At 48.9% G+C, this 27,707-nt stretch overlaps 1 protein-coding gene across 11 annotated transcripts in view; it reads right to left on the bottom strand.

Moving 5' to 3' along the window:
• ZHX2 (zinc fingers and homeoboxes 2) overlaps nt 1–27,707 on the bottom strand; it is a 173,568-nt gene that overhangs the window by 119,955 nt on the left and 25,906 nt on the right. For 5 of the 11 annotated variants that reach the window (XM_067017431.1, XM_059042791.2, XM_067017434.1 and 2 more), the window contains exon 2: nt 1,270–1,406. The exons of the other annotated variants lie outside the window; for them this stretch is intronic. The gene's annotated coding sequence lies outside the window, so the exon portion shown is untranslated. The remainder of the gene's footprint in view (nt 1–1,269; nt 1,407–27,707) is intronic. 11 annotated transcript variants of the gene reach the window in all.

Here is a 27,707-nt window from a genome sequence, read left to right as displayed (position 1 = left end):
TTAATCTCATCCTTGGGTTTTGAAATCTGCAAACCCTACATAATAATGAGAGACATGGATCGTACACATCTAGCACAGGGCCTGGCATGTAGAACGTACCACACTAAATGGTAGCTGTTTTTATAATATCTCAATAATTTCGAAGGTCTCTGTTAAAAGTTCATGTGCTGACAGGACTGCTCCGCGCCGGCCGTCGCCCACGAGTACAGATGCCTTTGCTGCCCGGCTCGGGAGATGAGCTAGGGCAGTGGGTCTCCAAGAGTGGTTCCCTGCATCCCCTGGGAATTTGTTTGAAGTGTGCATTTGTGGACCCCCCTCTGAACTACTGAATCAGAAATTCTGGGGGTGGTGCCCGGTCATTTCCCGCCCCCGCCCCGTGACTCTGGTGCCTGCCAAAGTTGGAGAACTATTGAGCTCAGCAATAACGGCCAAGTCTGGCTGATGAGCAGAATTTCCTGGGAGTGTTTAGAGGAGAAATGCAGGTTCCTGGGCCCATCTCCCAGGGACTCAGGGTCATCAGGGTCTGGGAAGCTGCCTGGGAGTCAGCATTTTCACAGGCTCCTCAGGTGATTCCACTGAGCTAGAGGTTGGGTTTGTTGGGGAGAGGGGAGCACAGAGGCTGGAAGAGACCCAGGGATGGGGGCTCCTGGGAAGGGACTGGGAGTGCAGGCCTGGCAGAGCTGGGGGCGCTGAGACATAAGAAAGCACTGAAGACCAAAGTTTTCATAGTTCTATAGGTTTATGAGATGGAATCTCCTACCATCTTCTCATTTTCCATCCAGGGAAACTGAGCCCCAGAGAGAAGTGACTATTCTAAGTCCATGCAGCTCATGCTTGGAATAGCTGGGACTTGAGCCAGGGGTCTCCCTTCCCGAGCCAGCACCCCTTCCACCGAGCCCCACAAGCTCATGCTCACGTGTTCCCTCCTTCTCAGCGCCTCTCTCTGAGCCAAGCACCGAATCCACGCGCATCCCCTCAGTGTTGACCACGAGGGTGAGATCTAGGGAGGAGTTGGAGTCAGACCTCAAGACCTGAGTGCAAATCTAGGATCAGTCACTGAGGAGCTGAGCCATCAAGTCACCCCCTGAAGGCCTCAGTTGCCATATCTGTAAAATGGGGATAAAATCTGCCGTCACAAAGCTGCTGAGCAGGTCGGCAGCTGATGACTCAGGCGAAGGTGCTTTCCAAGCTGTCCGTCAGCCCCACAAGCACAGAGGCCAGAGAAGAAGGAGTAGGGCCCACTATGACCTCTTGCCTAGAAGCACTTACCATCTAGCTGAGGCAGAAGAAACACACTCAAGGCAACCGGAGAACAAGGAAGCGCTCAGCTCCACGCCGAGTGCAAGGTCACGCCTCAGTGCCTTTGCTCGGGCGCCGCTCTGCCTGGAACACCGGCCCCCAACACCCTGTGGGTACAAGAATCCCCGGTCATTCGGCTCAGTCTGGGCCTGACTTTCCCCACCCGTGACGGCAGAGCTCATTCAGCTTTGTGGCCCCAGAACGTCTACATCTCAAAGGTGTACTCAGGAAGTGGCTGATTCAGGCAGGGAGGCTTCTGGTCAGAGGGGCCTTAGACACCTGGAAGGGCCTTTTCAGGGGGGCACATGCCTCAGAGAATTCCTGTAACGCCCCACTGGGGCAAGCATAGTGGGGACAAGGGCTTCCAACCAGCCAGCAGCCACCAGCCGACTCCTGGCCCTCCTACAGGCCCCCGGCGTGCCTATCATCCACCCCAGGGACCAAGGCTCTCAGGTGGGGTTGGCGGTTCCTTCACAGTCAGGAGGGGAGGAGGGTGAAACAGGAAGCATCCGCTCCACCCAAAGCGGCACCGAGATCTACCGAATAAGGAAAGACACTAAGCAAGTGGCAGGTGCGCAGGAAACAGCGATCCAAACGAGGGCTCCCGAGGATCTGCTCATTTGTTTCTCCTTCTGGTTTGGAGTCTCCAAGGAGGTGTCCGGAGGGAACGGGGCACTGCAGAGTGAAGAGCTCTAGAGACGGGACATTTCTCCCACGGCCCCTCGGGACAGGGTGGCCTTGATCATACCACGTCAGTTCTCAGGGCCTTTAAAATGGGTACCGGGTGAATAAGGAGCTGGTGGACTGTTTTCCCCTGGAGGATTAAAGCAAGTAACACGGCTAGCAGAGTGAATGCCCCTGGTCCAGCCAAGCAAAATAGGTTCAAAGCTGGCTCTGGGTCCTGGCTGTGGTCTTTCCATGGAAAACTGATGATAATATCAACGATGGTATTGAGGGCGACAGCTCATCTTTACTGAGCGTGTACTGGGCGCCAGGAACCGGCCAGCACTTTTCATTCATTACGCTGTTCAATCCTCGCAATGACCCCTACGGCAGATACCATCGGTATTCCCATTTTACAGTTGGAAAAAACGGATACTCAGAGAAGTTACTCCTGGGATCGTGGTCTGGTGGGTGGGGGGGGGAGGCAGGATTTGAACCCAGGCTGTCGGATTCCAGAGCCCACCTACTTTCCTACTGGAATCTTCTGAACCTGCAAGTCAGTATTCCACAGCTGGGAAATATGGGAGGATCTAGAAAGGCAGTTACAATAATCATTTTCTAGACCCAGGACTGAGTCCGGAAAGAAAGATCACATTTGGAGCAAAAAATTCAAAGTCTGCTGAATTATTCGCAGTACAGGAAACACGACTCAGGGACTTGGTTTAAGCAGGCAGATTGGGTGCCCTGGAGGCAGCCGACGCCTTCGGGGTAGACACCCTGGATTCTCAGCCACTGCCCCCATGCACCAGCCTGCTTAGCTGGGGTCAGGCAGCTGCTCTCCAGTCCGTTTTCTCATCCATCAGCCATGCCAGGATATTCCTGCCTTCACCACCTCACAGGTGGGCCCAGATTAGCTGAGTGCCACCAATGTCCACCTTCTCTCACCCCCAAATTTAAAAGATTTTGTCCCTCATACAGTAATTAGTTTCTCCATTAACAAAATAGCAAAGCATTTGTGTAAGTGCTGAAGTTTCTGATGAAAACAAAGTAACCACTGTCACCCACTTCCAGCCCAGAGCGAAAACAAAACAACCCCCCAAACCCCCTACCACACCACAATATTTTTAGGCAGCCAGTGCCACTGTATCCTGGGTACTGTACAACTTCCACTGGTTTCTGGAATACTGACTCCCATTATGTGGACTTGTAGGAAAACACTGGCCTAAACAATTTCTGAGGTCTCTTCCAACACCAAGTTCAACAAGTCTACAAAATCGATGCTGTCTCTTCGTGCGCTTGGCTAATTGCGAATGTGTAGTCACCGTTCTTCTTTTGTTTGCTCAGTCCTAGAAATGCAAAACCAGGGGGGACCCTTGGAGTCTAAAGGAGGTAATCTAAGGATACCCGTTGCGCAGGCCTCTGCCACTTCACACCGAGGGTGGAAAACACAGGGAACTCCTTGGGCCCGAGAGGCTGTAGCAGCTAAAAATATAGACAAGTTCAAGAAGTGTTTACATGGACTCACGGAGGAGGGAACGATGGGTGAGGGGGATTAGGAACGTCGGGTCTCGTCCTTATACCCCTGCAGCTTTCTGTTTCCTGTTAGCAATACAGTATCTGGCGGGCAGAACACCGTGACAGCATAGCCGATGTTCTCATGCAAGGAGATTAAAAGAGGAAGGAAAACAAACAAAGAAAAAAAGAAACGAGTGTATATGATAGTTTCCTGCTTTGACATCTAAGTTCTATGATCAGAATAAAAAGGTCCATTGTAGGAAATTTAGAAATAGAAAGGAAATTTAGAAATAGAAGAGGAAACATAATCTCTGATTCCACGTCTAAGGATTAACAGCATTAACATTTTGCTCTGTTTCCATCTGTGTGCCTGTTTTTTAAAAAATAAGAACTCTATGTACAACACGTATCCTGCATTTTTCATTTAACATGGAAAAGAATCACATTACTTAATAGACATGCCGTTGACTTAAGGATTTCTACTGCTTATTTACTTAACGATGAATTTATTTAATCGTTGAATTCTTTTATCATTCACCTCTTGTTGGACATTGTTTTTCTTTTCCTAATTTTCTACCGTATAAATAATGCTGGGATTGACAGGCCTGCTGACTTCTCTTTGGAGAAATAACAATACATCTCAAAATCTTGGAGTGCACCATTTAATAAATTTCTCTTACAGAGACAAAGGGCAGGTGAGAGACAGGCTGGCGAGGACTTCCCCAGGGAGCCCTGCGTCTTGCTACAATACCATTTTTAAAAAAAATTTGGGGTCCACCTTTCTTTTATTCCTCTTTCTTCCTCTCCCTCTGCCTTTTTCTCTTCTTCCTCCTTATCCTTCTTTTTTCCTTCCTTCTCCTGTCTCCCTCCTCCTGGTTCATCATTTTCTTTTTAACATCCCTACTGGAGTATAATTGCTTTACAATAATACATTTTAAAGGCTCAGTGCTTCTGGTACTCCTCCCCCATCCTGCTCTTTCCCCTCCTTCTCCACAGCTATTTATTCATGCTGAAGACTCTTGCCTTGGTCCCTACAAAACAGAGCACTTAGAGAGCTAAAGAGACTCGCAGCCACAATAAGAACCTACTGTAGAGCACAGGGAACTCTACTCAATACTCTGTAATGGCCTATATGGGAAAAGAACCTTAAAAAGAGTGGAGATATGTATATATACAACTGATTCACTTTGCTGTACACCTGAAACTAACACAACATTGTAAATCAATTATACCCCAATGAAAATTTAAAAATAAAATAAAATTATATATATTTTTTAAAAAAAGACACTTGCAGACACTGGGCTGCAGCTCCCCAGGACGTGGCCCTTATTAGAAATGCAAATCCTCAGCTAACAAACCCCAAACACCCAGCTCACCAGCCCCCCTCACCGCCTGCCCGGTCGGGTGGCCTCTGTCTTCCATTTTACCTGAATGAGCTGAAAGGGAGTTGGCTGGGCTGTGGATGAGTCATCTGAGAAGGAAAGGGTCTGCCTGAAATGGAATCGTCTCCTCGGGGTTTCAATTTTACCCAATAAGAGGAAGTCAGTTCCTTTCTTCCCAGCCTTAACTCTACTAAAAGCCATTAAGCACTGCCAGGGACAGGAGACATTTATCTGTTGGTGAGTGTGAATGCTGCGTTCTGTACCTCCAGCTGGGATGGAAATTAAGCTGTTTACTTGGTGGCCACCCCAAGGGACCGAAAGGAAGCTCTAACGTGATGGTATTTCTGAAATGCATTTTAAAAATCTCAAATCCTCGGCCTCCATTCCTGCCTGTAAAATCACCAGGAATTTGCAAAATTCATTTAGCTGAATTACACCCTGACCAGCACTGACCACCAAATGCAAATGGAGTGACCAGCTGGTGACCTCACCGAACCGGTTCTTGTTTTGGAAAGGGTGGTGGTGGGTATCTGAAGGCTGTTGCGGTTGCAGTTAGGCTAGCTTATACGATAACCAAGATCAAAGAGAGGTTTGGTACTGGTTTCCCAGGTGCACTTCCTCTGCGTGTTCAGTCACTTTCAAAACTTCACATGATAGAGTCCCTTTATGTAGGGCAGGCCACACCCCCCAATATGTCTCAGTGACATATTGATTACTTTGAATTAAAGTTACTTGAGAAACAGCCGGTGGCAAGAAATGACTTTTAAAAAACCCATTCTGGTCCCCAACTTTCCCCCTGAAAGTGGGGCATAAATCTCCCATGTGAAGGTACCCTCCCTATATCAGGAGGATAGAAAGCATCCTTCTCACCAGAGTTAGGAAAGTCAAGGCCAAGAAAGCTATAGAAACAAACTTTGTTACTTCTTCATTAGTCCGCTATCCCAAGCACAAGCCCCTTTGTTTTGTTCTATCTTCACAAAGAACTGTTTCTTCTTCGTCAGAAAGTGATATATAAACAGCCTGCTTTGGTCACCTGAGGGAGGGCATCCCGTTTCTACAGAATCTCCATGCCTATGAATAAAATTGGCTTTTTCTCCTGTTAATTGGTCATGCGTCACTTTAATAATTAGATCAGACGGAAGAACTCAAGAGGGGTAGGGGGAAATTTCCCCCTTTCCGTCCCCCTCGACGTGGCAGGACTCGAATGACAAGCCCACTTCCTCATCAACAGACTTCCCTTCACAATTGGTCCATGCCGTTCCTTTTGCCAGTCTGGAGGCCATTGCTACTTCAAAATGCCATTCCTAACTTACCTGTTACTTGCAGAAAAACCTGTCAGGCTGAATTCCATCTGAGGTCATTTATTTTGTATCCTTTTGGCACTGTTAACACTCAGAGCCCTCAACATGACTTTGCTTGTACATTTGGTCTCACCCCTAAGTTCCTTAGCACTGGAAGGTGGAGCCAGCCTTTTATGTTTGGTCCCTGCTATACTGAACGTTTGTGTCCCCCACCAAAATCTATATGTTAAATCCTAATGCCCAAGGGTGATGGTATTAGGAGGTTGGTGCCTTAGAGAGGTAATTAGGTCATAAGGATGGGGCCCTCATGAATGGGATTAGTGCCTTTACAAAAGAGACCCCAGAGAGCTCCCTTGCCCCTTCCTCCATGTGAGGACACAGCAAGAAGACAGCCATCTATGAACCAGGAAGTGGGCCCTCACCAGATACTGAATCTGACAGCCCCTTGATTTTGGACTTTAAGCCTCCAGACCTGTGAGAAATAAGTTTCTGTTGTTTATGAGCCATATACCCAAAACACCATGGACTCAGTCTATGGCATTTTGTTATAGCAGCCCAAAGGGACTGAGAGTCCCAACAGTGCTTAAGTAGAGAGACTCTTGCCCTGCTCCTAGAATAAGGTGGAAGAGTTTTCATATTGTTCTTATTCTTATTTTCTAATTTATATGAATGTATATGTGTGCATATCCTTCTAAAGGGAATATAAACACGTTAAATAAATTCTGAAAAGTACAGTTCCAACCACTCTAACCACTGTTGTAAGTTCTTAAGAGTTAAAGGTAATAATGGGCCTTGCTTACGTGAGAATTCTTCAGTCAAACAAATGATTTTGGATTTGCAGATGTGGAGCTAAAGATGTATCATAAGATGCCCTTGGTAGTGTAGTGGTGATTAAGAGGATGCACTCTGTCTCTGTTGAATTCTGGCTCAGCCACTCAACAGCTGTGTGACTTTGGGCAAGTTACTTAACGTCTCTGACTATGGGCATATCCAGATTCTTTAAAAATTGTCCTTCTAGGGCTTCCCTGGTGGCACAGTGGTTGGGAGTCCACCTGCCGATGCAGGGGACATGGGTTCATGCCCCAGTCCGGAAGGATCCCACATGCCGCGGAGCGGCTGGGCCCGTGAGCCATGGCCGCTGAGCCTGCACGTCCGGAGCCGCCTGTGCTCCGCAACGGGAGAGAGGCCACAACAGTGAGAGGCCCGCGTACCGCCAAAAAAAAAAAAAAAAAAAAAAAGTCCTTCTACTACACTTACCCTTTATATATTTCTCGTTTTACCTAATGTCCCATGCAAGTATCTACCCTTATTATTACACAGTTCTCATAACCAACATTAAAATAGTTGTGCAATATTCTAGTCAATCACTGGTGCAGAGTTAAGTAAATGTTTTCTAACTTTTTGCTGAAATGCAGTATTTCAATGACTGTTTTAAAAAAGATCAATACCCTCAATGTGTGGGATCAATGAATTAGTATCTGCCGTCTCCTGGATACTCTGTGTAAAATACAAGCCAGCCCACAAGACCCAAGGTAGACCCCAAACCCACTGTACTTTATGTTCCCAATGAGAACAACCTGGAACTAGGCATCCAGGAGCCCATTCACATATACGATCCATCATCCTCAGGAAGGGGTGGGAAAAATACCAGATGAAATAGACCATGCAGCCCTTCGGGGCAGCACCGCCCCACCCCCCACCCCATCCCATAGTCCACCTCGGCCCACGTGCACTGGGGCTGCCTCCGTGCATCCTCTCCCATCCACACCCTCCGCGGTCATCTCACGACAGCACGGGCGGCTCTCCGTCAAACAGGTGTGTTGTGGGAGGGCGTCTCCTGAGGTTCGGCGGTCGCACGGACACTGGGGGCAACGCATCAGTCACGGCTTTCCCTGTTTTCCCAGGTTTGGGTTTTTCTTTCGATCAGTCCTCTCATCCTTTTGCCACGCAACGACCCAGGCTGAGCTGGTTTGAGGACACACTCTCCCTTACGGCAGTCGCTCCTGAGGGATGTGTGTAGGAGGCGGACACACTCGCGCACGCGCACACACACACACACTCTACAGGAATTTTTGCTTCATTTCTCCTGAGCCCAGGTCTGTGTTTCTGCCCTGAGGTCAGAGCTGCCCCCCCCACAGACATCAGCGTCCACTTCACAGAGGTCCCTTTGTTCCACACACACACGGCCCCTCACTCTGAGCTCTTGACCGGAACCTTCTAGCTGCCCCCCACCCCCCACCCCCAGTGCTCTCCTCTGTTCCAGCTCTTTTCTCCCTCATCTTGTCTCTCTTCTTAATACTTTCCAGGGGCCTGTTGGCCCGATCCTACCATTTCCTGATCACTTGCTTATGGATTCTCTCCTTTTTTTCCCTAAAGATTCTGATTCTGAAGTCTGATCTGGGTCACCCTGGGCCTCAGTTTTCTCATCGGTAAAACAGGCTTACGTGAGTACTGACCTGCTTCCCAGAGGTGTGTGAGGATTAAAGGAGATAATACAGGTACAGCACCGGGCACAGTGCTTGGCCCCAAGAAAGCACACAAATGTTAGCAATTATCACCTTTATCATTATCATCATTAATTATAATAGTGAATAACAACCCTCAGTTTTTCTAAAAAGCGGTTCTCCCATAGCTTGTCATTCCTAAATTTCTCCATCTCAGACCTTCCTAATCTCCCCCGAGGAATTCTACTCAACCCCACACCCTGATCTCCTGATTAGTTCTCTTTTCTCTGGACTTGAAAAAAATAACAAATCTGGATTAAGAGTCAGGAGATCTGAATTCTACTGTCATGAAAGAGGGAAAAGGGCTTGTGACCCTGGGCAAGTAATACTCTTTCTGGGTTCCATCTCCTTCACCTGAAAAATGAGGAGGTTGGACCAGAAGAGCCTTTCCCCAAGCACGTTCTGGAAGCTTCCATCACACTCGTGCTCTTCCCGCCCTCACCCCCTGAGCCCCCCTGGCCACAGCGGTGCCACAAGTGACCAACCTAGCACCCAGCTCCACCTCACTTAGCTCATCGCCAGAGCTGGGATACTGTCTACACTGCCTGGTGCCTCAGTAGATGATTACAGGGCTGATCCAGCCCCTTTCATAAAAAAAGAGGTTTTAAATTGGCGTAAATCTCAGCTCTGTAAGGGAGGAAAATGAACTGCCAGCTCTGCTGAAAAACTAGGACAAGGTTCTCTTTAGCAAGTCTCCAGGTACTGTTCAGGCAATCACTGGGTATCATGAGCCTTAAAATATGCCCCTGCCTGGTACAATGTCTCCTGATTAAGCCGGCTGCCAGGCCTGGGGTATTTCAGGCAGGAATGGTGTATTTTAAAACCACACAATTACTAGTAGTTTGGAAGAACCTTTTGAAACACCATGCCAATCATTTAATTCATTTTCCAAGTCCCTTTTAAATGCAAAATATGCTAATACGTTGTTGGAGTGTCCAGCCGAGAAACCTGCTGGAGACTGGGGCCTCTCTTGCTTGGAGGTTAAGCGGAGGGCTGGTGGGAATGGGGCGCAGCGAGAAGAATGGCCCATTTTCCCACCGATGCCACTGGGCTCAAGTGTTTCTTTGTGCTCCCTTCAGCTGCAAAAAGGTGCGATCACCCTCACAGACACAGATTTGGGTCATAATGGGCTTCTTTTCTGCCCAAAGCCCAAGTCCTGCCCCTGGTGAGTAAGACATGTCGTTGAGTTGTCTGCTAGCTCCTCCTGGTGAGCAGGGCACAATGAAGGAGGGAATAAAGAAAGGGTGAGACAGACATTTATGGCTTGAAGGAATAAATTAATTTAGGCCCCGAGGGGCTGCTGCAGCCTTTGCAAAAAATGATGTAAACCAGCAAGACTCCATTTCTCTTACCTATACAAGGGAGGAGGATAAATTACAGACCAGGGGTCTCTCTTAGAGGTTTCAGGTGGATCAGCCTCTTTACCAACTATTACACCCATTTTGCCAAAATCCATGGGTTTCTCTGTACCTACTTCGTAACTGATTCCATAATATCATTCAACGTTGCTGTTGCTGCTTATTTAGTAAGCACACGTTACTGGTCCTACTCTGTATACCCAGCGCTGTGCTGGTCTTGGTGGGACGGGGGCAGCACACAGGAGTACAACACGGGGATCTAGCCCTTTAGAGCTATCTTAATGGAGCCTCTGCTATCTTCCGGGGACCATAAATGCCTGGCCTGCAGAGGGAAAAACACACATCCAGGCCCGAAGGGAGTGAGGCAGGCATCGCAGCATCCCCACCTATCCGAGTGGGAAAGCCGGAATGCAATCTACCTCGGCTCTGGCCCAGGTCCTGCAAACAGGTGGCTGGGACTGGATTTGGCCCTTAGATATGTTTTCTTTGACTTTATACGCTGCTTTAAACATTTTGGGAATATCTCATAAAAATCAAGATTTCCCACTTTTCTTTAAAAAAAGAATAAGGGGCTCCCTGGCCTCACTGAATCCACATCTCTGCATGAGAATAGTCCGTGGGAGTCCAGTGGCAAGTGTCCCCTTTAGACTGGGCACGGATGCTCCAATTTTCCAAAGTCACCGCCACTCCTGTGACTTAGCCCTAGCTAGGCTCCCTCATTCTCTTCACCTGCCTGACCTCTGTATGCATTTGGATGTGCAGGCCTGACTCAGGACAGGCCCCTTACTTGCAAATGGGCAATCTAAGGCCCAGAGAGGTTAAGACAGAGAGAAACAGGTCTCTGCTGGACACCTGGGTCTGTGCTGCTTTTACTATGTCATACTGTGTGTCATCAAGGGCAACCTAGGGGTACATGGTGCATTAAATAAACGAGGACCGTCATAACTACTCGACGGACAGAGCAACAAATGAATGAATGGATGGACCAGCCCAAGCCGTAGATGCAAGCGTGCAGGGGCCATGGTGGGTAGGGGGCTAGAGGAGGCTTTATGAAGCGGATCGAATAAGAACAGGCCTGAAAGAGCTCAGGAAAGGAGTAAAGAGTTCCCAGCTGACTTGAGGACCTGGAACCCCATTTATTTAGTTTGGTTTTTGTGACTTTTAAAATGTGTTTCTATTGTAAAATAGGACATCGAAATAGAAGAGCATTCCCACCGACAGTGCAAGAGGATTCCCTTTTCTCCACACCCTCTCCAGCCACTATGGAGAACAGTATGGAGGTTCCTCAAAAAACTAAAAACAGAACTACCATACGACCCAGCAATCCCACTACTGGGCATATACCCTGAGAAAACCAGAATTCAAAAAGAGTCATGTACCACAACGTTCACTGCAGCTCTATTTACAATAGCCAGGACATGGAAGCAACCTAAGTGTCCATCGACAGATGAATGGATATAGGAGATGTGGCACATATATACAATGGAATATTACTCAGCCATAAAAAGAAACAAAGTTGAGTTATTTGTAGTGAGGTGGATGGACCTAGAGACTGTCATACAGAGTGAAGTAAGCCCGAAAGAGAAAAGCAAATACCGTATGCTAACACATATATATGGAATCTAAAAAAAAAAAAAAAAAGAAAAATGGTTCTGCAGAACCTAGGGACAGGACAGGGATAAAGATGAAGACGTAGAGAATAGACTTGAGGACACAGGGAGGGGGAAGGGTAAGCTGGGACGAAGTGAGAGAGTGGCATGGACATACCATGTAAAATAGATAGCTAGTAGGAAGCAGCCGCATAGCACAGGGAGATCAGCTCGGTGCTTTGTGACCACCTAGAGGGGTGGGATAGGGAGGGTGGGAGGGAGGGAGATGCAAGAGGGAAGAGATATGGGAACATATGTATACGCATAACTGATTCACTTTGTTGTAAAGCAGAAACTAACACACCATTGTAAAGCAATTATACTCCAATAAAGATGTTTAAAGAAAAAGAAATAGAAAAACATATAACACATAAACATACAAATTATTTTCAACTGTTTATGATTTTTTTGGGTCCTGTTTTCTAAAAGCCATCAAAGCTACTTCAAAATCAGGGTTTTCTGTGCTTTTCAATCTGCACTCCCTGCAGAGTAAGAAACTACCCTACCCCTTCCAGCCTGATTCGGTGTAGCAGAAACATAAGGGGGCAAGCAACTGGGAGACCTGGGTTTCAATCCCAACTTAGATGCATGGGGAAGGTGGCTTCCCCTCTGACCTCAGATGGGGAGACAGGACCAGATCTCTGTGAGGTGCCAATGTTCCAATGCTGCAGGATTCTGTAAGGCCAGGAACACTGAGGAGTGCAGAAGGAACCTGCTAGGATGTCGGGGAAAGGAAGGTCAGTGACCCAGTCACTTACTGGCTCAGGCCAGAGGCAAAACTGTCATCATGGCTGCACTAGAACCTGAAACCAGTCACCAGAATCTGTCCTAGATCCCTCCAGGTAATAAGATGTTGGTGAAAAGGGAATTTAGAGGTCATGGGCTCCAGGCCAGCTGAGTACAAGTAGTTTGGATGAGGGATGTGACTTGCCCAGGGTCTGATCCTGAGTATTAAATTGCATCCCAAAGGCTTTTCCTTCATCCTTTATTCCAAGCATGGGCTCTTGCAAGGGCCAGAGGCCTGGGGACATGAGTAGGAAGGCTTCCTGGGCCAGGCCTCTCCTTCATGAACGGGCATACACTTAAACTTCTGACAGTCCCTGCGAGACACATATGTGTCTGTCTGAATTTGGGCCTGCAACACACGTAGAATACCCGGAATCAATGTATTTTAAATGTAAACCTGCAGTAAGCTTACAAGACGATCCTATAGCATTATATTTTGGATGTCAAAAGAGTTAACTTGCTGGTTTAATTATTTTACAGATCTTCAATTTCTATAATCAGTTTGAATATATTTTTTCATATTTTAACATGCCAGGAGTCTAAAAAATGTGGATGTGGCCCGAGTCTCTCTCGATCTCGGTGAGGACTGATCCCAGGGCAGAACTTGAACACGAGAAACTGGGGGAGGCCCCTTCAGTCGCTGAATGGAAATGGAGGTGGGGAGAGTGCTGTAAAATGAATATGGACCGCTTCGGTCTCAGCCAAGGCAACCTGCACTCTCCGTGTGCTTTCTAAGGGCCAGGAATGTCCAACAGCTGGCACAGAGACGGCCAGGCCCTGCCCGTGAGGCGGTCACGGCCTAGCCAGCCGGCCAGACACTGAATGAGCTATAAAGTGATGTGACAAGTACTGCGGCTGAGAGATGCAGAAAGTGCTGGGGCATGTGCGGGGAGAACGTGCATTCGCCTGAGGGCGGACCGACAGGCAGACGATGCGTTGGGAGGTGTGGCGCATGGAACAACGCCCCCTCTAAATGTGCCACGCCCTAACCCCCCTGTACCTGTGACTGTGTCACCTTGCATGCCAAAGTGTCTTTGCACATGTGATTAAGGTTGTTGCCATGGGGAGATTATCCTGGCCTATCCGGATGGGCCCAGTGTAATCACAAAGGTCCTTAGAAGTGAAAGAGGGAGGCAGGAGGGTCAAAGCCAGGGGGATCCAGCTTGAGAGAGACTCAATTGGCACTGCTGGCTTGGAAGATGGAGGAAGGGGCTGTGAGCCAAGGAATACAGGCAGCTCTAGAATCTGGAAAAGACAAGGAAATGAATTCTCTCTTAGAGCCTCCAGAAGACAGAGTCCTGCCAACGCCGTGCTTTTAGCCCAGGGAGACCCATTTCAGACTTCTCACCTCCAGAACTGTCAGATAACACGTGTGTTGCTTTAAGCCACCAAGTTTGTGGTAGTCTGTCACCGTAGCCCTAGAAAACTAAGGCAGGAGTATAACCCAAGTAAGAGCTGGGAGTCTTGGTGGACCAGTCCTGAATTGGTACCAACTGCCCTCTGGGAGCCTCTATTTCTCCCTCCCAAAAACGGGGGCAACTGGGTAGATGGCCTCTGTCATCCCTTCCCTTTCTGACACTTGGTGTCTTGATGGATGAAGGGAACATCCACTGTACCATATGGCTGGCAACTGGTGGTGAGAGGTGACAGAAAACAGCATGTCCCAGGGTGTGTTTGGTGGAATTTAAGTTCTATGGGCTGTGGATGAGGGTTAGTCAGAAAAGAGGGTTATTCACGCAGCAAATCATTACCGAGCACTTCCCGGGCACTGTTCTAGGCATGGGGGAGTCAGTGGTGAAGCAGGACAGACAAGGTCCCTGCCCTCGTAGAGTTCAGAGCAGAGGGCTGAGCTAACTGGTGAAGAAGCCCATTTCCACTGGTCAGCAGACCACGGAGGAAATGAAACCCGGCGACGAGACAGAGTGGGACAAGCTTCCCAGGGTCAAGTGTGACTTGGTCCTACGTGACGTGAGATGAGCTGGGCATTTAAAGAAAAGGGGAAAGAAGGATGAAAAAATACTGAGCTAAACAGAGTTAAACAGAATTATATATGAAGGAGTCCTGAGCGTTTGAATATAGTGATTGGTCCAGGTGTTCATTTGACACATTCTCTTATTGAACTAGGCAGTGTTCTGGGCACGAGGGATACAGTCCTGAACAAAACAGCCAAGCAAGAACAGCGGGGCGGGGGGCATCATTAGCGCGGGGGGAGACGGACTACACAGAGGTAAACAGACAAGTATAAGATGAGCATGTCAAAGGACCCTGAGGGACAGAGCACGTAAGGGGGTGGAGGTCTGGGAAGACCTCTCAGAGGTGATGCTGCCCTAGTGGAGTCCTAACACACAGGAGGAGTCAGTGTGCAGCGTTTCCCAAAGTAACACGACAACGGAACCCTCGGTCACAGAGCGTCTTGCAGGACTCCCGATCCTCAGACAGGCCTTGAGAAAAGCCTGAAGCGTCAAGCTGGCATCTGCACATGCCCACGGGACCACCATGGGCACGTCAGGATGGAGGCTGTGAATCTCATGAAAGCAAAGGAAGACATCTCACGCAGAAGTCCCCCCTCCGAAGGCATATCAGAAAATGGGAGGGACTGGGAGGTCTCCGATGGTCTTGTGGATTTAGAAATTCCTGCACTCTCTCCTGGGCGGCCCCAGATTCCCCCTCGGTGCTGCTGGAGAGTAGCTGAGAGCCCGAGGTTAGATGAGATGGCCTCTGCAGCCACGAGCAGTGCTCTTTTTCGCATGTCCCAGAAAATGGAAGAGAAGAACAGGAATCCTTTTCCTGGGGTGTTGCGTCGTAAAGAACATGTATTTTTCTTTTTATTACTGGAGTATATATAATAGATAACTTGTATTTGTTTTTAAAGTGTATCTGGGTGACAATGATCCATGTTCCCATTTCCGGGGGTCTTTACCCAAGTCCCCCTTCAGTCTTGATAAAGGAATACATTCTACACCCCAGGACCAGAAACAAGAACCAGAGGCCCAACCAGGGCACATCCTATCCTCATGGGAAGTCCACGCCCAGAGAGAGAGACTAACATTCTCTGCAAGGAGTCCCAGGGAGTTGCCCTGAGAACCAACGCCGCCGTCCCTGCCATGTCCTTTCCTGCCTGGAGCAGGCCGTCTGGACTTGCTCACAGCTCAGATCAGCTGAGGCGCATTATGTATTCAAATCCTGCGGCAGGAAGCCTCCCAGCAGCGGCCTTCCCCGCCCGGGCTCTGCTCCTGATAAGCTGGGCTCCAGGGCTGCCAGGGGGCCACTCTGAGAGGCCACAGAACTCGGCCTGAGCTGGCAGGTGGTGACGCCACTCATTTTCCACATTCCCTCGGCAAGACGTCAACGCAGAGACACATGGGAGCAGCCTTCGCACGAGAGCTGACATCTTTTTCGAGCCCCTGCTTCCCAGGAGCAGTAAGAGGGCATAGGACCAAGCACACGTGTGGTTCCTCTGCTTGGATGCTCTCCTTGGCCTTGTCACCTTTCTACTCATCTTTTCATCTCAGCTCAGTGTCACTTCCTCTGGGAAGCTGGATAGATTGGATCAGACCCACCATTTGGGGTTCTTACGGCACATCCCGCCTCCATTATGAGCACCTGAGACGGCTTCAGGCCCCAGGTCTGGCACTGACTGCGCCTTGAACAAATCCCATCATCTCCTGGGGCCTGAGTTACTGAAGGAAGGGGGTTGATAAGATGCTCTCTGTGGTCCCTCCCAGTCCCAGCACCCTGGGATTTCCCTTCCCCAAAGAAGAGCCCTGAGCACAGCATGTACCCAGTCAGAGGTCTTGGCCTTGGGCCATGACCTGGGAAAATCTCCTTCCCTCTCTTCCATTTACCCAGCATTAAAATGACAGAGCGAGTTGCCATGCTGGTTTGCAAACTTTTTAAGGCATGAAATCCTTTAAAAGAAAATGCAATCTGATACCTAAAACAGGTAAACCGTGGACCCACTTTGCTTGAAACAGGCACAAGGGTCTGGGAGGCCCTTTTTGTTTGGGCCTCTGAGGCACCTCCCCCAACAGTACTCCTGAAGCGCAGCCTGAAAACCTCCACTCCCTTAGATGCTCCTTCCAGATCCAACCCGGAGTCAAGTTCCGATGTCCACCCACGCACACCTCACCTCTGCTCGGTGCCTGCCTTCTGTGGGGTCTGGAGACTTTCTTTTGAGGAGCATCCAAAAGATACCGAAGTTTGCCTGCTCCTCTTTAGTTTCTTGGTTTTGTTTTTTACGTGCTTAATTTCGAACATCACTCCATAGGGCACAAGAAGTGAGAATTATAAAGGTAGGAGAGGAGAAACCCATCACTTAACCCATTTCCAAATCACTGCTATGGACGCAAAAGCCACAAGTGCTGAAATGAAGGACGCAAGTGACTGTGGCCAGCTCTGCCTGTTTACAGAGGAATTACCAACACCCATGGAGGGGTCGCCAGCCCCCAACACCCTCCCGGGCACGTGTGTCCTATCACGGTGCGCAGCAGAGCTCCTGCAGTTCCTACCACGGAGTTCCTACCATGGATGGAGGGGCGGCCGATCAGGAGACCTGGCCGCTGGTCCCCAGAGGCACCCTGCAGAGCCAAAGACACAGACAAGGAGCCTGCAGAACCGGCCCGCCTTTCCTCCAGAACTCAGAATTTGCTGAGACACCGCCCCGCCGTCACGGTTCCCCAGGGGTGAGCGACTGGGTGGCTTTCTACAGCCCGGCCGCACACTCCTTTCCTTCTTTATTTCCTAATGCTTTCTAAAGTCCTCACCCTCCCTGTGTTGAGCAAAACGTGCTGAGGTTTGTAGAGAAGGAGTGAGCGCCCTTGCCTCCTCGGTGTCCGAGAGACACAAAACCCACTGAGAAATCCTCTGCGAGAAGGCTCAAGGGATGGGCCTTTGTGAGCACCAGGCCATAGGTTTCTATTTGGAGGCCAGGACGGCTGACCTTTCAGAACCAGAGAGAAACCTTTTATATTGTGAGGCAGCTGATTTTCATTATTATTTTTTAGAGGCTCTAAAGCTTCTCTAAAACCGTCTCCTGGAGGTAGAACTTCTCTTTGTTTTCCCCCAGTGCTTACTTGGCTTATGAAAATGCATTAAATCAGTAGTCATTCTGCTACTTCCAAATGTGTCCCACTCTCAGCCCCATCGTCTGGCTGGTGATGATTCTCTTTATCAATCCCAAGACAGCAGCTGAACCTCCTGCGCGATCTGGCATCTCCCCCTCCTCCCCACTCCAACCTCCCCCCCCCCCCGGGCCTGCTCGGTCCTCTTGAATTTAAACTGTCAGCCCTGCAGTGACAGACATCGCGAGTTGGAAGGGGAGGGAGACAGTGCTATTTATAATCCAGCAGAGTTCACCCTCAGAACACGGCCATTTTTTTCCAGGCCACCTGCCAGAGCCTACATTCTCCAGGCTCCATATATGGGCCTCCCCCCAGGCCCCTGTGGCCACAGCCTCACCTCTGAGGGGACCAAGGCAGCCAGGCGACTCAGGAAGGTAAGGCCGGATCTGCTTCTCCAGGGCCCGTGACACCCCGCTGCGGGGTGATCTGAGACGGGGGCGGGGGTGGGGGGAAGAGCCAGGAACCCCGGGGTACCAGCCTGACTGAGCTTGGAGGGCAGCCGGCTTTCCCCCCAAGGCTTGAATAAGAATGGGGAGGAAGAAACATATTCTTGCTATAAAACATTAGATCACCCCATAGTTTTGCCAAGTGGTTTCCAATTGTTTCCACTGCGATGTGACCGAGGTCCATGGCAGCCTTGCCAGCCCCCAAGGGCTCCGAAAGCTGGATTTATGGACGCCCCTGGATAGGCAGATGGGAGGGGAAGGCTGTGGAGGGTGTGCAGGCCAAGGCAAGGGAGCGGGGCTTTGCCAAGCAGATCTTTTCTGCAGGCTCTCGGCTTTGATTAGCATATATTAAGGACACAGAAAGAGAAAGGCGTCTGGCTTCTCCTGGGCATTTGGACACAAACACCCAACTACCTTCTGGAAGCCAAGCATGGAGGCAAACAGGAAGGGCCTGACCGGTTGAGTTGTCACTCTGGGCTCTTCTCTGTCCTTTATGCGCCGATGTCCGTGGGACCAGGCTGGGGCCACAAACAGGTCGGGGTGGGGTGCCTACGGAGCAGGAGTCCTGGAAACCCTCCTCCAAGTTCCTGTAAGCAATTTTACTTCGATGTCTTGGAAAGTATCTCCAAACCTCCTCCAGAACTGTCTGCAGTGGACACAGCTGTGACAAATCAAGTTTAGGTCCTTCCTCTAAATAGCCTTCTGTGGTCATCTGGCTATCTCTTCCTTAGGATGGAGAGTATCTGGTATGATGATGACTGGTTATCATGAATATTAATAATAACAGTTTGGCATTACTGAGTGCTTACTCAATGCCAGGCATTTAACACAGAGCATCTCACTTAATCCTCATAAGGGTGTTACTTTGTCCGTGAGGAAACTGGAGAGCTGAGAGGTTAAGACGTGTGTCTACCCCGAGTCTATCCAGCTCCTGACCCCCAGTCTCTCCGCTGTAGGTACTGGTTCCTATCACTCTTGCCTGCCGCCTTCTTTGTTACATTTTTATCCTTGCAGGTGGAGGCCATGCCTTAGACTCCTTGTCTCTTCTCTTCTTCCTTGAGCATCCAGAACAAAGTAGACCTGCAGAAAATCTTCACTCATGTGGCAGCCCTTCGGCTGAGGCACCCTTTACTTGCCAGCTCTTTTCAGCCTGGGATGGATTCCTGATTCTCTTTTGACTCCGTGGCCTCCGAAACCAGCCCCGAGGGGCCACGATCCTGTATCTGTGGAGGTCCCAGGCATCCCTACCGTTCCTCGTTCGCCTGTGACAAATACGGGACTGGCGCTTCAGCAGAGGGAAAGCAGCAGGAGTTGATCAATTCCTAAGCAACGAGGATCCTGTTTTCATGCAAACCTCCTCGGCATTAAAACAAAAACAAATTCTTCCCAGGGTGCGTCCTGGATGCCAAGTCTTCTTGCAAGACACATTTTGAAGCAAGGTTTTGCGCCTGCGCTAGAGACCGACGGGGGGGCTGGGAGGAGAGCTGCGTGCCAAGTGTCTTGATATGCTCTCATTTTAAACTCACAGCCACCCCTCGAGCTAGCCACGGTCGGATCTCGGCTTGACAGATAAGGAAACAGGCAGAGAAATGAGGGAACGGGTCCAGTGTCTATCAGCTGCCGATGGCAGCCAGGGCACATGACCAGATCTGATTGAAGCTGTATTGTTTTGGACACAGACACAGGTATCCACTGTGACTGCATTCACCTTACAGAGGTGAGAGGAATGACCACGAATGTTTCAGATGACTACAGGCAAAATCTTTTTATCCCCTTAGTGTACTTTTCCCGTCACGTAAATAAAAAGTGTGCTTTTCCCCTCAAATAAAAAGAAAGAAGGATGCTGCCTGGGTACCACTCCTCTTCTTACAATAAACTAGCCCTGGGCGTGAATCTGGATGAAATGTTAGAACTGACTAAATGCTGTTGAGTCCGTGATGCCTACAAAGTGCTCAGGAGTGTCCCTGACGACTTGGCTCTGGCCACGGTCTCGGTTTCCTTGCCTCTGAGGCCAACAGCAGATAAAGAGAGGTGACTATGAGTGAGGTCACAAAGCAATGCAGGGCCTACATATAGGTGGAATGGCAACGAGTGCCCTTGAGTTCTGAAGAGGTGGGGACCACAGAGGGCTTCCTGGAGGAGGGATTTATTCCAACTCAGGAATAAATCCCTCCTAAAGGAGCTGAGTGCCCACCAACACTGGCACTACTGGAACACTGCCAGGGTCACTGGCCTTGCCCAGCAGTTACAGGCAGTGCCCACAGGGCATCTAGCCTCCAGCTGGCTCCAGCAGCTTTGTCCCTTAGGATCCTGTGAGTTCAAAGGCAACACACATTGATGCGTTAGGGACAGCCCACGCCAGTCACTTCTGGCAAATGACCATTAATACCAGGATGGCGGCACTTCAGTGCCACATGGTGACTGGGTGCCACCCCCTTCCTGCTGATGCCTTGCCCAAGGCTCGTGGTCCAGCCAAGACTCCAGCTCAAACCCCTTTCCTCCTGCCACCGAAGCCCTCTGCGCAGCCCCCTTTTCTCACACTGAGGAGGTGATCACTGGCCTCTGCATGTGCCCAGAGGCAGCCAGTGAGCCCGGGATTGGGAGATACAGACAGCAGCCTCCTCGGGGTAATGTGAAAGCGAATCCAGGGCAGGGAGGAGCTTCTTTTCGGAGCATCTCTCTTCCTAGCACTACCGCAGCAACTGGGACTCAGCAGGCAAAGGTCTGGTGCTGGGAACAGTGAGTAGGCAAGTCTGGCTGGAGAAAAGGGCCCATAAAGAGGCTTTGTGGAAGTTAAAAGTGACAAGAACAAGCTGAGTGGAAACAGCATGGACTTTGTGTACAAAAGACCTGGGCTGGCATCCAACACTGTCACTGTGTCAGGGGTTGAGAGTGCTCCCCAGTATACATGGTCTCCTTTTCCTCCCAGGCAGAAGCTAGACTACATCTCCCAGCATTCCTTGCAGTGACAGGTGGTCATGTGACAGCTTTCTGACCAATGGAATTTGAGTGGAAGTGATGTGGGCCAACTCCAGGCCTGGCCCCTAAAAACCTCCCACTTGTGGTTCTCTTTTCTCCATCTCCCAACTGAATGGAGAGAGCCCCCAGGACTAGAGGGAAACAGCCACAAGAAGGAAGGAGCCTGGGTCCCTGAATCACTGTGTGGAACACTGCCTGCAGACATACACACTGAACTGTGGTGTGAGCAGGAAATAGACTCCTAAGCTGTTAAGCTATTAAAATTTGGGGGTTGTTACAGCTGTTAGTTCAACCTGACTAATATAATATAGGCTTTTACTTGCCATGTAACTTTGGATGAGTTTCTTAACCTCCTTAAGCTTAGATTTCCTCATCTGTAAAATGAGAATTAAAAAAAAACAAAAAACCTTCCAGAGAATGACCAGGCTAGCATTTGTAAAGTTTCCACAGCAAAGGCTGCATTGTAAATTTGGGAGCCCTAGGCACTTTTGCATTTGTGGGTCCCTTCCTGCGTTAAAAAAAACTCAAAACAAAACCCATAAAAAATTAGGTTTTAATATTATGTTGGTATAAAGACAAATATATTCCAGGTTGGATTAATCGTTATGTTTATTATTGTTTAAGATTTTAATATTTGATTTTATATTCATTATTACTATATTCATTTTTTCTTCTAATTTTAAGAGAAATTAAGACGAAACGTTTTCTGGGGCCCTAAAAGTATTGTGGGCCCCAGGCACTGTGCTTACTGTACCTAATGAAGAAATCGAACCTTCTTACCACAGAGCCTGGCCCCTGATGCACACAATAAATGATATCTACTATGGGTATTTAAAAAATAATAATAGGAAGACGGACACATGAACGGTCACAGATGGTTATGAAAGCCCTTTTACACCCCTCATTTCCTCCAGTGCTCACATCCATTGTATGAGATGGTTTCATCTATATTTTCCAATGAAGAAAAGTGAGGCTCAAGGAGGTCAAGTGCTATGCTCAAGAGGGGTAAGCACATCTACCACTCAGCACTTTCTGCCTGCTGCCTTATGCCAAGCACAATGCTAGACACCTGTCTTACTTGATCACTTTTAATTTTCACAACCCGTCTCGAGATGGGGCTTCTTTCTTATCCCGATTTTACAACTGGAAAAAAGAAATCAATACTGAGGACAAGTGGCTGAGTTGAGAACTGAAACCACTTCTGGTGCCAAATCTAATGCTTGTTCTACCAGCCCACCTTTCCATCTCTCGAGAGCTATGTCCTGAGCATTGATAAGTGGCCGTGTCTGAAGAGGGTGTCAGCCACCCCAGTACCTCCTTTCACGGAGCAGAGAAGGACGTGCTCAGGGCTGACATCCAAACACATCATGCTAAGGTTACACTCGAGCTTTCTCATTCTGTACCTAAATGTACTCCTTCGAAGGTCTAATTACAGTGACTTTTATTTTCTTGTAAATAATCACATCTGTCATAACTGATTTCACTGATCCAAGGCTCCAAGTTGGCAGTCTTGGAGGCCTGAGCCAATGCGTCAATTAGGCCAAGCAGTCTGTAAGCAAAAGTTGCACGAAATGGCAGAGAGAAAAAAAAAAATTAGTCGCAGGCATATAGATGGTGGGGACCTATATGTGCTTTTCCACAACAGTTATATCAACACAAACTCCTAAATGTGGCTCATGGTGTCAATCTCTCAGCAACCGAAGCTAGTAAAACCGGCACAGCCAGCCAGATCCCAGAGAATGAAAACAATCTTTTTAGTGGAGACTCAAACCTAGAAACTGGTTTTTCGAACATCTTTTGAGTCTAAGGTGATGCCCCCAGGAATTTGCCAGGGCTCTTTATGCTTGTTTTCAGGAAGAAAGACAGGAGGTGGGGCCCCCTCCCGTGAAGGGCTCCCATAGTCTTAAGGGCTACATTTTGAGTGCGGCTGTTCAGCCAGCATTGAGTCATAGGTCAAACGTCGTCTCCGGACTTGGATACAAGTCTCTTTCCACCTGCCTTATCAGTACTGTGACGAAGCAAATCATTTCACCTCCCCCAATTCATCTCGGCTTCCTTAGCTATGCAATGGTGACAGCCTACAACGCTCGTGGGGCTGAATGATACAATGACCGCGTGCGACAGCCTGTTGGATAGGCGCTAGACATCACCATCACGATCAACAGATCAGCACATACTGAGTTCCGTTTTCAACCCGTGGGGATGGTTTCTTTCTCTCCTCAAATAACTCTACATAGAAACAGTCATGCGTCAAGTCATCGAAGGATGGGAGCCATGATCTGCTTGGGACTTCTTTCACGGGGAGGTGTTTGAAAGTCATCTTGCTAATTAAGCTCTGAAAAATCCCTGTGTCTGATGGGAAGCTTCGAGAAAGGAGTGTCTTCCGGGTAAGAACGTGGGGAAATGGAAGGCAGCTCTCATCTACTCCCCAGCCCGCTCACAGGAAATTGACATATGCTTTTGGTGACCCCAGTTCTGCGGCTGGTGGAACCTCCTTTGGGTCTGGCGAATCTGTGTGAGCAGCGGGTTTAAGAGCACAGACTCTGAAGTCAGGCTGCCTGAGCTTTGAGTCCAGCTCCACTCTTCACTCACGGTGGGACCTTGGGCGAGTTATCTCACCTTGCTGCACTTCAGTTTCCTCACCTATAAAATGAAGATGACAGTACCTAGCCCTGGGCATGGTGGTAAGGAATAAAGAAACGAATACCTGTCAACAGATTGTTAACAGGCCAGGTACCCAGGAAGCAGTCAGTACCTGTCAATGGTTATATTACAGTCAGTGACCTTCTTTCCCTCATTCAGCATTTATTAACATGTGTGTTTAAGTTAGGCATCTTCAGATTTCCACCTCAAACCCCTTACTAAGACGGAAATTCTGAGTGCAATCTAAAGTGTACTCAGATTCTGATTCAATCAAAATATTGAATCACTGTGTTATACATCTGAAATATAATATTGTAAACCAGCTATCCTTCAATTAAAAGAAAGAAGGGAATTCTGTAGTCCCCACAGAAAATCTGAGAGCTCCATGATCTAGAACTGAATCTTCAAGAGAGGCCCAGAGCCACCTCCTTCAAAGGAATTCCTTTCTGGGGCAGAGATGTGGGAGAAGGAGTTCCAGGCTGAGAATCAAGGGACCCAAGTCCTAGTAAATGTCATTTCCCCACTCTGTGGCCTTGGGCAAGTCACTCCCCCTCTCTTGAGTGTAAGTTTTCTCAGTTGTAAAGTAAACAGGGCTATCGGCTACGACTCTCAGTTTTTCTTCCGTAAAAAGGGATGATAGGAAGAACTGCCATACGTGTGCCATGACGTGCGACCCAAACGAAGCATCACATACTAAGATGGGTGAGGGCCTGACCGCGGCCCACGGGCCCTAGGCCATCTGGCGCCTGTCACTCATGGCCCATCTCTCTCCGTCTCCCGCATCCTGCTGCACACATTGGTCCCCTTGTTTTGCTTTCGTCCCTCAGCACTACTGCCATAGGGTCTTTGCCCCAGCCTGGTCCCTCGGTCTAGGGCGCTCTTTCCCCACATAGCCCTATGGCTCACTCCCCTACTTCCTTCAAGTCTGGAATTATTATTTTTTTCCAGAGCAACTATCACTTTCGAGCATAGTACATGATTTCCTTACCTGTTACGATTATTGCTTACTCTCGGTCTCGCCCCAGACTGGGAATGTAAGGAATCTCTCTTTGGTTCCTCAAGAGCCGGGAAGACCACCTGGTACATAATAGCTGATCAATAAATACCTGTCTTCTTTCCCTTAATTACCTAGACACCTGGACCTGTTTCCATCCCCCTCCTCCCTCCCAGCCTGGAAGTGGAGTAAAGCACCTGTTGGCAGGGAACTGTCACTGGTCTATTTCTCGACTTGGTGAAGTTAATATCTGTAAACATCAGAGATGCAGTCTCTCTGCCTGTTCTGTCTCCCCCTGATCAGAGAGCAGCCATGGCCTGAGTGTGCATCTTTGCAGACTCGCAGTTTCACTGATGGACACTTTAGGGTGTGGGGTGCAGGGCAGGGAGCGTTAGAATGACCTTCTAGTCAGCGACCTAGGTGAGTCATGCCCTCTAGCCTGGTTCTGTAAGGAACAGAGGGGATACATGTTTTGATCACACCTATCTGACTCTGTCTCTCTCGATTGGTCTTGAACCTGGCCAGCTAACAGGGTTGTGTCATTTACTGACCCCTAAAACTCCAGCACCAAACATTCTGGATTTTAGCAAGTGAAGCCTTACATTCCCTGGTTCCAGATCGTCTACAGTTCTCGCCATTCTCCTCTGACATATTAATATGTGGATGTCCCACTTTACATACAACACTGCAAACTGGGCACAGTTCTGCAATGAGGTTTGTGACCTAGGGGAGAGGGGCTGCTACCCGCTCGCCCATTCCAGACACCGTTCTGCCATCAATGCTGTGGAAAGATATCTCTATATCACTCCTCCAACCACTGGTCTCTCCTAGACCTGCAGTCCTTGGACACTTTCCCACCCAGGCTCTGTGATGCCTCAGGGCTCCCCCACCCCACCCTCGCTCCCATGGGACGTGACGCTGTTCTGTAAATTGCTAGATTAGGTTCCTCCTTCTTGTCCCCTGAGATCTTCTAGGAGATACTGTCTCCGTCACCCGACAAGTTCACTATCGCTCCCAGCTTCATGTTATCCCTGACCACAGCGAAATGACAGTGACCGCTGCCTGAATGCTTGCAAGGGCTCAAGAAGGGGGCCCAGCGCCCTCCCTACCTCGTCCTGTTTAATCCTCAAAACAAGCCAACGAGGCAGGCGTTACTATCTCCCATTTTACAGATGAGGAAACTGAGGTTTTTCGAGGTGAAGGGTCTTTACATGTCATTGTAGCTTGTAAGCAGTAGTGTGAATTCCAAAGCCTAGACTGGATGGTTTCTAGGGCTAGCATTTAGGTCTCCATTTAAGCCACAGAAAAACATGTGGACAGAATGGGGGTGAGCCAGAGACCCCAGGGCCACCCCCAGGAACCTAAGTCCAGACGATTTCACTCAGGTCCCTCGGCATCCTTTGGGGTGGCCATTTAACCTGCAAACTTATCCAAAAAGATCATCCAACATTTCTCCATCGTGTTCCCAAGGAGCTCACGAGCCGTGTTCTCAAACACCTTAATGACAACCAGGGATGCCTGATTTGTGGATTTTTTGTCACCTACCGGCTGAAAAGCCATGAAAAAAGCCTGAAGTTAATCTGGCTCCACCCGATCTGGGCGAATCCACGCTGGATTCCAATGAGCACCATTGTGTCCTCTCTAAGCCCCGGCAAAACAGCCTTGGAAACAGCCCAGGAACCAAGAGATTTTTTTTTTTTTTTTTTTTTTGCGGTACGCGGGCCTCTCACTGTTGTGACCTCTCCCGTTGCAGAGCACAGGCTCCGGACGCGCAGGCTCAGCGGCCATGGCTCACGGGCCCAGCCGCTCCGAGGCAGGTGGGATCCTCCCGGACCGGGGCACGAATCCGTGTCCCCTGCATCAGCAGGCGGACTCTCAACCACTGCGCCACCAGGGAAGCCCCAAACCAACAGATTTAAGGCAGTTAAGATCATCGCTAGCTGAGTCCAGGTACAAGGTTAGACCTGGAGTAAGGCATTGCTTACCCACCAGCAAGTCAATGGCAGGGAGATGAGAATGGCATTGGACAAGGAATCAAAACAATTCATTTGGCAAGAAGAGGTCTGCCTCAAGGCTCCCGGTCCCCCTTTCCCACTGTAATTCTGGAGCTCTGGGCTGCACTCGGCTGAAACAGTAACCCCTGCCGACTCCTTTCCTGAAGCATCCAGGCAACAATGACAGCAAGTTGTCAGGGTACACAGATATTAACAGCCTGCATTTATGAAGCTCTTACTATTTGCCAAGCACTGGGCACACTGCTGATTTACATGATCCTTTAAAATGCTTTAAAAATATTTTTTAGCAAAGAAATACATGCTTATGGTCAAGAAATCAGATACTACAGAGGTTTATAATGAAAATCACCAGCTTATAATAAAAACTAGCCATCCCCTCCCCAAAAAAAAACACTCTCCAAAGGCAACTCTTTGTTTTCTAGTTCTTTTTGGTGATGACTTCTCTAACTATAGGATTTCTCTTAACCTTCAAAAAGATTGGATGACGTAGATAGAATTATTACCTCTCTTTACAGATGATGAAAGGGTGGCAGAGTGTAGCCTCAGGTCACACAGCTGGAAAGTGACACAGCCAGGATTCAAACACACGTCTGCCTTACTCCCGGGCCTGCTCTTAAACTTTAGCCTCTGTGGCTGAGAGATCTGGAGCCTAGTAAAGGATGTGGCTCAGGTCACTTGGGCCCAGGACGGCTCCTGAGGTCACCTGTTGCCTAAAATCACTCGCAGAGGCTATAACTAAATGACATCATGGGATTACACAGAGGTGAGCTTTCTCTTCTCCTGGGAGGTCTGTTTTCAATTCTTCTTTCTGGTCTCTTTGGGTTTCTCCTCCTGCAGCCACTTCAGGCATCTCTGTCCTTTCTGGTATGATACATCGGCCAACATGACCTCAGAGGGCAAGTCTCTGGGACCCTTATATTCCTCTCTAGGAACTTCACATCTTCCCGTCTCTCATCCTAGAAGATGGTACTTAGAGCGTTTATCACCATCTCCACTGGGATGCTGCAAGAAAGACCAGTCCCTTCCAGATTCAGGTTTTATGAAGAAATGGTT

The sequence above is a fragment of the Kogia breviceps genome, chromosome 17 (assembly GCF_026419965.1).
Source record: "Kogia breviceps isolate mKogBre1 chromosome 17, mKogBre1 haplotype 1, whole genome shotgun sequence".
NCBI lineage: Eukaryota > Metazoa > Chordata > Mammalia > Artiodactyla > Physeteridae > Kogia > Kogia breviceps.
The sequence above is the reverse complement of the archived record's forward strand: the minus strand, read 5'-3'. Positions and strand labels throughout refer to the sequence as shown.